Raw genomic sequence first — 10,983 nt, 5'->3', positions numbered from 1 at the left:
CCACAGCATTTCCTGCAAACTTTTGCAACATGAAAGAATTATGGAAGTCACCAAACAGTTGAACAATCATCACACAAACAGTTGAGATCAAGCTGCAACTAACCTATAAGTGGTTGATAATCCCTTTAAATAATGCTTATGGGGTTTTCATCCTGCTGCTTAAAGAATGTCCAACTGTGCAGGGCTCTTGAGAGGGCATTGGCTGGAACTGCCGAGCTCCAAAATGCTACCATCAAACCAGAGTTGCATGCTGATTGACAGCATCATTACTACTCTATACAGTGAGTAGTAATACTCTTCCAGTGACCATCGGTGTGCACATAGCAATCTCACCAAGGTGACACTGGTGTAACTCATTGAATAGTGTGCACATGCGGGGTTTGCATGATATTTCAGTTCTCAAGTGGCACCCAGAGCACCCAAACAACTGGCAGAAGTGGGTCCACAGTCCAGAAGGCGTGCTGGATAGCTGCATTGGCCATGGTAAATTCTCCCTCAGTGTACCTGAACAGGCGCCGAAGTGTGGCGACTAGGGGATTTTCACAGTAACTTCATTGCAGTGTTAATGTAAACCTACTTGTGACACTAATAAATAAACAATAATAACTTTGCACCCATAAACCTTAACGTATACGCCATATGCTAATTTTGTTCCCTAGGATAACACCATGAGAGTGGAGTGTGTTTAAATTTCATTTTGTATACATTTTAAAAGACGTTCACAACGGATACAAGTTCAAATTGCGGGTATCGTTTCATGACTGCTTGTGACCTGTTGGTTGAGTTTGGGGTTAGGTGCACTCTTCTTCAAGTCTCGCCAGATTTACCAGCTATGTTCTGCTCCATTCACGCCTGCAGATCAATTGCTTGGAAAGAAACTTAGTGATTATCGCATCGGATGTTTCTGCAGATAGCAAGTTGCAGTCCATTTTCACCTTCAAATACAAATCGATTTCTCATTGTTCCCTTTGCAATATTACACTCAAATAACTCTTTCACAGATACAGACTGCTGTGAAGAGTAATCAGTCACTCTCACACACTCTAAAGCACAGCATCATTCAGATTAATTTTTCTAGATGCACTTTAACATGTTTTGTGGTAGGTTATTGGGTGTACACAAGCTGTTATTGTTCATTCTCCAGTCTCCCGCTCAGATTGCACCCCTGTCCTATCCTGTTCGTCACTTTGGGATAACAGACTTTGTGGCATAAACATTTGGCATTTTCCTGAACTTCATTTGCAACTTTCAAGACAAGCAACATACAGCTTCCGTCTGGATGATTTTGTCTAAACTTTCACCATGGGATATCATACATACAGGGAAAGGACGAGGAACTAAGGTTCTGCCAAGCCTAAAGCAGGATATGACGGTCATTGTGCTTTTTCAATCGCTTTTCCCATATAAATGTTAGAGTATAAACTACTCAAGTTATTAACTTCATTATGAGGCATTTTCCATACAATAATAACAATAAAGATGGAAATGTTACATCTGTTTTACCTACTTAGCTTTGCAGGTAATTCAGAGCCATACGAGATCATTGTATCGCATTGAGCTGGGCAGTCATTGACCTTTTTTGAGGTGACAGAGAAGTAATGCCATTCCCGTGTCTTATGATTCTCCGTGCTGCATTCAGGACAACAGATACATTAAATTATATTGGAATGCAAGTGATTTTCACCTTCTTACTGAGAAAGATTATCATTCTGCCACTGCTTATAGTGATAACATATTGAGAAATACCGTCAATAAGCAAAATAGTGCCCTTGCTTTCAATGTTATATCATCCCCCTAAATAATTTTTTATTCATTCGTGGGACATGGGCATCGCTGGTCGGCCAGCATTTATTTCCCATCCCTAGTTGCTCTTGAGAAGATGGTGGTGAGCTGCCTTCTTGAATCGCTGTAGTCCATGGTCTGTAACAATACCGTTAAAGCGGGAGTTCCAGGATTTTGACCCAGCGACTGCGAAGGAATGGTGATATAATTTCAAGTCAGGGTGGCAAGTGGCTTGGAGGCGAACTTACAGGTGGTGGTGTTCCAGCGTATCTGCTGCCCTTGTCCTTCTAGATGGAAGTGGTTGTGGTTTGGAAGGTGTTGTCTAAGGATCTCTGGTGAATTGTTGCAGTGCATCTTGGAGATAGGACACACTGTTACTACATTAAATGACTACAAAATAGTTCAAAACCAATTTGTACCATGGCCACCACTTATCGCCCAGTTAAAGTTGTTGACAGACGGATTCATAAAAATATTCAAGTGAGGGAAATACTTTGGTTAGGTTAACAGGAATGACTGATTCTTGTGTCCATTATTAGAGAATAAAGTGAAGTATATATTTTGATGTGTTATTGTTAGTGACAATGCTACACAAGTGTTCTGAATTTTTCAAGTTATGGGTGTGAATAGGTCTACATAGTGGGAGAAATCAGACTTCCATCAAATTGTTGCAATCTGCCTGATTTTCTTGAAGTTGACTTCAATAGAGAATAAATCGGGCAATTTGTTCAGCATGATGACATTTTACATGGCTGCTTGATCAATTTCACCTCTACTCCATTCAACAAGCCTAACCATTGAACAGTACAGTATATAGAGCGGGATCTGTTTGATTAGTTGTTTTCAGCCTACTGGAGTTAGGGAAGTAACATTGCAACAGTAGCCTCAGATCAAGAAGGCAATGATGCTGGAATTTCTGATCTGAGTCCATATCTAGCTCTCCCTGGCAGAAGTCCACTTTTTGGAGAGTGGGTGAGGGCAGAATCAGGTTCCGTAATGATACCCCCACCCCATGGCTGCATGCTGACACTCAATGTCAAAGCTTTCCCTTAACTATTGAATCCAGGGTAAAGAACTGGAGGGCGACTGCCTGCTCTGGAAATTAAAATGTCAACGTCATCAAAAAAGAAGGAAAGAAGATTGAAAAAAAGTGTTTTGTTGATCAAATGTGGGCATTGAAAAACATTGGGAATCCAGTTCAAAAGGAAATGCAGCTGGTTTAAAGTCCCACATCTACATACCTGACTAACACCGCACCAGCACTGAAATTTCTATATCACATTATTAGTTTGTTTGATAAGCATGGGTGAAATTTACTCAGAAAAAGTCTAAGTATCGAAAGGGCAAGAAAATGGAAGATTTCCTTGCCAGTTTTTCCAATGAGTTATTATGTGAGTTTATAGCACTCCATGCAATACTGAGGTCATAATCTGATTCCTGCCAGTGGCAGGATGGGGTGGGGGGAGTGGTGCGGGGGGGTGGGGTGCAGGTGGAGGCTATTCAAACCGGGAAGCCATCTGCAGATTGCTAGGGGTGCTTTGCATATGCACTCTCATCTCCCAGTATACTGTGTACTAGAGTGCACAGCACACTGGGAAGTCTGTCAACCACTCCCCACCCCACAGACATCGTCCCCCATCCACGCCACAGAACCCACCCAATAACCACAGCCCCCAATAATGCCCCCAATTGTGACCCTCCCCCACCTCCCAATCGCTAGTCCCCGGTCATCAGCCCATTGATTCCAACCCCCAATTGATGGTCCACCAATCAAACCCCACACTACCCAATGCAAAGTCCCCCCTATTCCTTCAGCCCCTATTGAATTCACTCTTGCCTATCCGCAGTTGGTTCCACACTGCCAGATTCTGCCTCCATTAGACCTTGTCCCCTCAGGCTCCTGTGGGCAGTGCCAAGTTGCCACATTGAATCAGGCTGGCACTGCCAGCCATGCACCTGACAACACAGGGGGCTTCAATGGCCTGTGGTCCCACCAGCGGGGCCATCACAACTGTTTCCTATTGCTTGGCTTCAGGGATTAGCATGAGTAAAATGAAAGAAAGTAATCAATCTCAGTCTCTGTAACATGAAACATCTACTGGTGTAACATTCACTCGCTGTTTATTCACTCCGGCACTGTAACAAGTGCCCATATAAATTTCAGCTACTGAAACATTCACTATGTTTATTCACTCACTGTAACATTCACTCTGTTTGTTCACTCATTGTAACATTCACTCTGCTTATTAAATCTGGTATTGTAAAAAGTGCCAATATACATTTCATTCACTGTAACATTCACTGTTTATTCAGTCACTGTAAGATCCACTCTGTTTACTCACTCTTTGTAAAATTCAATCTGCTTCTTCATTCACTGTAACACTCACTCTGTTTATTCACTCACTGTAGCATTCACTTGGTTGAATAACTCACTGTAAAATTCACTCTGTTTATTCATTCATTGTAACACTCTGTTTATTCACTCACTGTAATATTCACTCAGTTTATTCACTAATTGTAACATTCATTCTGTTTATTAAATCTGGCACTGAAAAAAGTGCCAATATATATTTCATTCACTGTAACATTCACTCTGTTTATTGGCTCACTATAAAATTCACTCTGTTTATTCACTCAGTGTAACATTAACTTTGTTTCTTCATTCACTGAAACATTCACTCTGTTTATTAACTCACTGTGAAATTCACTCTGTTCATTCACTTTAACATTCACTCTGTTTATGCACTCACTGTAATATTCACTCTGTTTACTAATTCTCTGTATAATTCACTCTGCTTATTCAGTCACTGTAACATTCATTCCGTTATTCACTCACTTTAACATTCATTCTGTTCATTCATTCACTGTCACATTCGCTCTGTTTATTCACTCACTGTAACATTCACTGTTTAGTCATTCACTTTATTCCTTCACTCATTGTAACATTCACTCTGTTTATTCACTTACTGCAACTTTCACTCTGTTTATTAATTCACTGTAATATTCACTATGTTTTTTCATTCAATGTAGCATTCACTCTTTTTATTCACTCACTGTTACACTCACTCGGTTTATTCACTCACTGTAACATTCACTCTGCTTATTAAATCTGGCACTGTAGCAAGTGCCAATATAAATTTCATTAACTGTCACATTCACTCTTTTTTTTCATTCAGTGTAACATCCACTCTGTTTACTCACTTACTGTAAAATTCATTCTGTTTCTTCATTCACTGTAACATCACTCTGTTTACTCACTCACTGCAACATTCACTCTGGTTGTTCACTCACTGTAACATACACTCTGCTTACTAATTCACTGTAACATTCATTCTGCTTATTCATTCACTGTAACATTCACTCTGTTTATTCATTCACTCTAACATTCACACTGTTTCTTCACTCATTGTAACATTCACTCTGTTTATTCACTCATTGTAACATTCACACTGTTTATTCAGTCACTGTAATATTCACTGTTTATCATTCACTGTAACATTCACTCTGTTTATTCAGTCACTGTAAAATTCACTCCATTTATTCACTCACTGTAACATTCACTGTTTCTTCACTCATTGCAACATTCACTCTGTTTTTTCATTCACTGTAATATTCAATCTGTTTATTAAATCACTGTAACATTCATTCAGTTCATTAACTCCCTGAAAAAATCACTCTGTTTCTTAATTCACTGTAAAATGCACTCTGCTTCTTCACTCACTGTAACATTCACTCTGTTTACTAATTCACTGTAACATTCACTCTGCATATTCAGTCACTGTAACATTAATTCTGTTTATTCACTCACTTTAAGAATCACTCTGTTTATACACTCACAATAACATTCACTGTGTTTATTCACTCACAGTAAAAAGTCTGACAACACCAGGTTTTAGTCCAACCTATTTATTTGATAATATACTCGCAAGAATAAATAGGTTGGACTAAAACCTGGTGTTGTCAGACTTTTTACTGTGTTTACGCCAGTCCAACGCCGGCATACCCACATCATGACATTTATTCACTCACTGCAACCTTCACTCTGTTTATTCACTCAGTGCAACATTCACTCTTGTTTTTCACTCATTGTAACATTCACTTTGTTTACTGACTCGCTGTAACATTCACTCTGTTCACTCATTCACTGTCACATTCATTCTGTATGTTCATCACTGCTCCATTCACTCTGATTTTTCATTCACAGTAATTTGCACTCTGTTTATTGGCACACTGTAAAACACACTCTGTTTATTCATTCACTTCAACATTCACTTCTTTTGCTCACTCACTGTAACATTCACTCTATTTATTCATTCACTGTGAAATTCACTCTGTTTATTCAACTCATTGTAACATTCATTCTAGAACATAAGAACATAAGAAATAGGAGCAGGAGTAGGCCATCTAGCCCTTCGAGCCTGCCCCACCATTCAATAAGATCATGGCTGATCTGTCATGGCTCAGTTCCACATTCCCGCCCTCTCCCCATAACCCTTAATCCCCTCTCTTATCAAAAACCCATCAACCCGCGTCTTAAATATATTTAGCGAGGCAGCCTCCACCACTTCAACGGGCAGAGAATTCCAGAGATTCACCACCCTTTGAGTGAAGAAGTTCCTCCTCAACTCTGTTCTAAACCGCCCCCCCTTTATCTTGAGGCTGTGCCCCCTAGTCCTACTGTCTTTTTTGAGCGGGAAGAGTCTCTCCACCTCTATCCTATCCATCCCATTCATCATCTTATACGTCTCAATGAGATCTCCCCTCATTGTTTATTCACTCAATGTAATGTTCACACTACTTTCTCATTCACTGTAACGTTCACTCTGTTTATTCATTCACTGCAATATTCACTGTTTGTTCACTCATTGTAATGTTCACGCTTTTCCTTCACTCACTGTAACATTCACTCTGTTTATTCACTCACTATCACATTCAGTCATTTTATCATTCAATGTAACATTCACTCTGTTTATTCACTCACTGTAACATTCACTCTGTTTATTCACTCACTGCAACATTCACTCTGTTTATTCACTCACTGCAACATTCACTCTGTTTATTCACTCACTGCAACATTCACTCTGTTTTTTCATTCACTGTAATGTTCACTCTGCTTATTAAATAACTGTAACATTCACTCTATTAACTCACTGTAACATTCACTCTGTTTATTAACTCACTGTAAAATTCACTGTTTTTACTCACTGTAACATTCACTGTTTATTCACTCACTGTAACATTCAGTCTGTTTATTCATTCATTGCATCATTCACTCTGTTTATCATTCACTTGAACATTTACTCTGTTTATTCATTCATTGTAACATTCATTCTGTTCATTTACTCACTTTAACATTCACTCTGTTTATTCATTCGCTGTAATATTCACTGTTTATTCACTCACAGTAACATTCACTCTTTTTCTTCACTCACTGTTACATTCAATCTGTTTATTCGCTCACTGTAAAATTCACTGTTTCTTCACTCACTGTAACATACACTCTGTTTATTCACTCATTGTAACATTCACTGTTTATTCACTCACATTAACATTCACTCTGTTTACTCACTAACATTCACACTGTTTATTCACTCACTAACTTTCATTCTGTTTACTCACTCACTGTAAAATTCACTCTGTTTATACATTCATTGCAACATTCACTCTATTTATTTACTCGCTATCATATTCACTGTTTATTCACTCACTGTAGCATTCATACTGTTTACTCACTCACTGAAACATTCACTCCGTTTATTCATTCACAGTAACACTCACTCTGTTTATTCATTCACAGTAACACTCACTCTGTTTATCCATTCACTGTAACATTCACTCTTTTTATTCACTCACTGTAACGTTCACTCTGCTTATTCATTCACCGTAATACTCATGCCATTTACTTATTCCCTGTAACATTCACTCTGTTTACTCACTCACTGAAACATTCACTGGGTTTATTCACTCAGATTAACATTCACTCTGTTTACTCACTAACATTCACACTGTTTATTCACTCGCTAACATTCATTCTGTTTACTCGCTCACTGTAACATTCACTCTGTTTATATATTCATTGCAACATTCACTCTATTTATTTACTCACTATATTATTCACTGTTTATTCACTCACTGTAGCACTCATACTGTTTACTCACTCACTGAAACATTCACTCTGTTTATTCATTCACTGTAACATTCTCTCTATTTATTCATTCACTGTAATATTCGCTCTGCTTATTCATTCCCCGTAACATTCACTCTGTTTACTCACTCACTGAAACATTCACTCTGTTTGTTCACTCACTGTAACATTCACTCTATTTATTCATTCACTGTAACATTCACTCTGTTTATTCACTCACTGTAATATTCAATCTGTTTATTGATTCACTGTAACAGTCGCTCTGTTTATTCACTCACTGCAGCTTTCACTTTGTTTACTCAGGGTAACATTCACTGTTTATTCACGTCCTGTAACATTCACTCTGTTTATTCATTCATTGTAACATTCACTCTGTTTATTTACTCACTATAACATTCTCTGTATTTATTCACTCACTGTAATATTCGCTCTGTTTATTCATTCATTGTAACATTCACTCTGTTTATTCACTCGCTAACATTCACTCTGTTTAATCACTCACTGTAACATTCACTCTGTTTATTCATTCATTGTAACATTCGCACTGTTTACTCATTCACTGTAACATTCACTCTGTTTATTTACTCACTGTAACATTCTCTCTATTTATTCACTCACTGTAACATTCACTCTGTTTATTCATTCATTGTAACATTTGCACTGTTTACTCATTCACTGTACCATTCACTCTGTTTATTTACTCACTGTAACATTCTCTCTATTTATTCACTCACTGTAACATTCACTCTGTTTATTCATTCATTGTAACATTTGCACTGTTTACTCATTCACTGTAACATTCACTCTGTTTATTCATTCAATGTCATATTCACTCTTTTGTTCATTCATTATAACATTCACACTGGTGATCCATTCATTGTAACATTCACTCTTTTTATTCAATCACTGTAACATTCACTCTGTTTATTCATTCTCTCTAATATTCATGCAGTTTGCTCATTCACTGTAACATTCACTCCCTTTGTTCACTCAAAGTAACATTCACTCAGTTTATTAATTCACTGTTTCATTCACTCTGTTTATTCACTCTCAGCAACATTCACTCTGTTTTTCATTCACTATAAGATTCACTGTGTCTGTTCGCTCACTGTAACACTCACATTCATTCTGTTTACGGACTCACTGTAACATTCACTCAGTTTAATCACTCACTGCAACATTCACTCTGTTTATTCATTCAATATAAGAGTCAATCTGTTTATTGACTCAATGTAACATTCACTCTCTTAACTCACTCAATGTAGCATTCACTCTGTTTATTCATTCACTGTAACATTCAGTCTGTTTATTCATTCACAGTAATATTTACTCTGTTTATTCATTCACTATAACATTCACTCTCGTTATTCACTCACTGTAACATTCATCTCTTTATTCACCCACTGTGACATTCACTCTGTTTGTTCATTCACTGCAACTTTCACTCCGCTTTCTGAACAACTGAAACATTCACTCTGTTTATTCACTCACTGTAACATTCACTCTGTTTATTAATGCGCCATAATATTTACTCTGTTTATTCTTTCAGCGTAACATTCTCTCTGATTGTTCACTCACTGTGACATTCACTCTGTTTATTCACTCACTGTTACATTCACTCTGTTTATTCATTTATAAGAACATAAGAACATAAGAAATAGGAGCAGGAGTAGGCCACCTAGCCCTTTGAGCCTGCCCCGCCATTCAATAAGATCATGGCTGATCTGTCGTGGCTCAGTTCCACATTCCCGCCCTCTCCCCATAACCCTTAATCCCCTCGCTTATCAAAAACCCATCAACCCGCGTCTTAAAAATATTTAGCGAGGCAGCCTCCACCACTTCAACGGGCAGAGAATTCCAGAGATTCACCACCCTTTGAGTGAAGAAGTTCCTCCTCAACTCCGCTCTGAACCACCCCCCCCCCTTTATCTTGAGGCTGTGCCCCCTAGTCCTACTGTCCTTTCTGAGCGGGAAGAGTCTCTCCACCTCTATCCTATCCTTCCCATTCATCATCTTATACGTCTCAATGAGACCTCCCCTCATTCTTCTAAACTCTAACGAGTACAAGCCTAGTTTATTCAGCCTCTCTTCATAGCTCAACCCCCTCAACTCCGGTATCAGCCTAGTAAACCTCCTCTGCACTCCCTCCAAGGCCAAAATATCCTTGTGTAAGTGCGGCGACCAAAACTGCACACAGTACTCCAGCTGCGGCCTCACCAATGCCCTATACAGCTGCAGCAAGACCTCCCTACTTTTATATTCAATCCCCCTCGCTATGAAGGCCAGCATCCCATTAGCCTTCCTGACCACCTGCTGCACCTGCATGCTGGGTTTTTGCGACTCATGCACAAGGACCCCGAGGTCCCTCTGCACCGTCGCCTGCTGCAGTTTTTCGCCACGTAAGTAATAGTCCTTCCTACCATTATTCCTACCAAAGTGGACCACCTCGCACTTGCCAACATTAAATTCCATTTGCCAGTTCCTGGCCCATTTACCCAGCCTATCTAGATCCTTCTGCAGACTCTCCACACCCTCCACGCAATTTGCTGTTCCACCAATCTTGGTGTCATCAGCAAATTTCAACACCATACACTCGGTTCCCTCCTCCAGATCATTCATTCACTGTAACATTCAGTCTGTTTATTCATTCACAGTAATATTTACTCTGTTTATTCATTCACTATAACATTCACTCTCGTTATTCACTCACTGAAACATTCATCTCTTTATTCACCCATTCGCTCTGTTTTTTTCATTCACTGTAATATTCAATCTGATTATTAAATCACTATTACATTCACTCTGATTTTTACTCACAGTAAAACTCACTGTGTCTTTTCACCCATTGTAACATGTTTATAAACTCACTGTAACATTAACACTGCTAACTCACTCACTATATCATTCACTCTGTTTATTTACTCACTTTAACATTCATTCTGTTTATTCATTCTCTATAAATTTCACTCTGTTTATTCATTCACTGTAACATTCATTCTTTTCCTTCACTCAATATAACAGTCACCCTGTTTATTCACTCACTGTAACTTCACTCT

The sequence above is a fragment of the Carcharhinus amblyrhynchos genome, chromosome 24 (assembly GCF_965287045.1).
Source record: "Carcharhinus amblyrhynchos chromosome 24, sCarAmb.v2.hapA, whole genome shotgun sequence".
Taxonomy (NCBI): Eukaryota; Metazoa; Chordata; class Chondrichthyes; order Carcharhiniformes; family Carcharhinidae; genus Carcharhinus; species Carcharhinus amblyrhynchos.
This window is presented reverse-complemented; position numbering follows the sequence as displayed.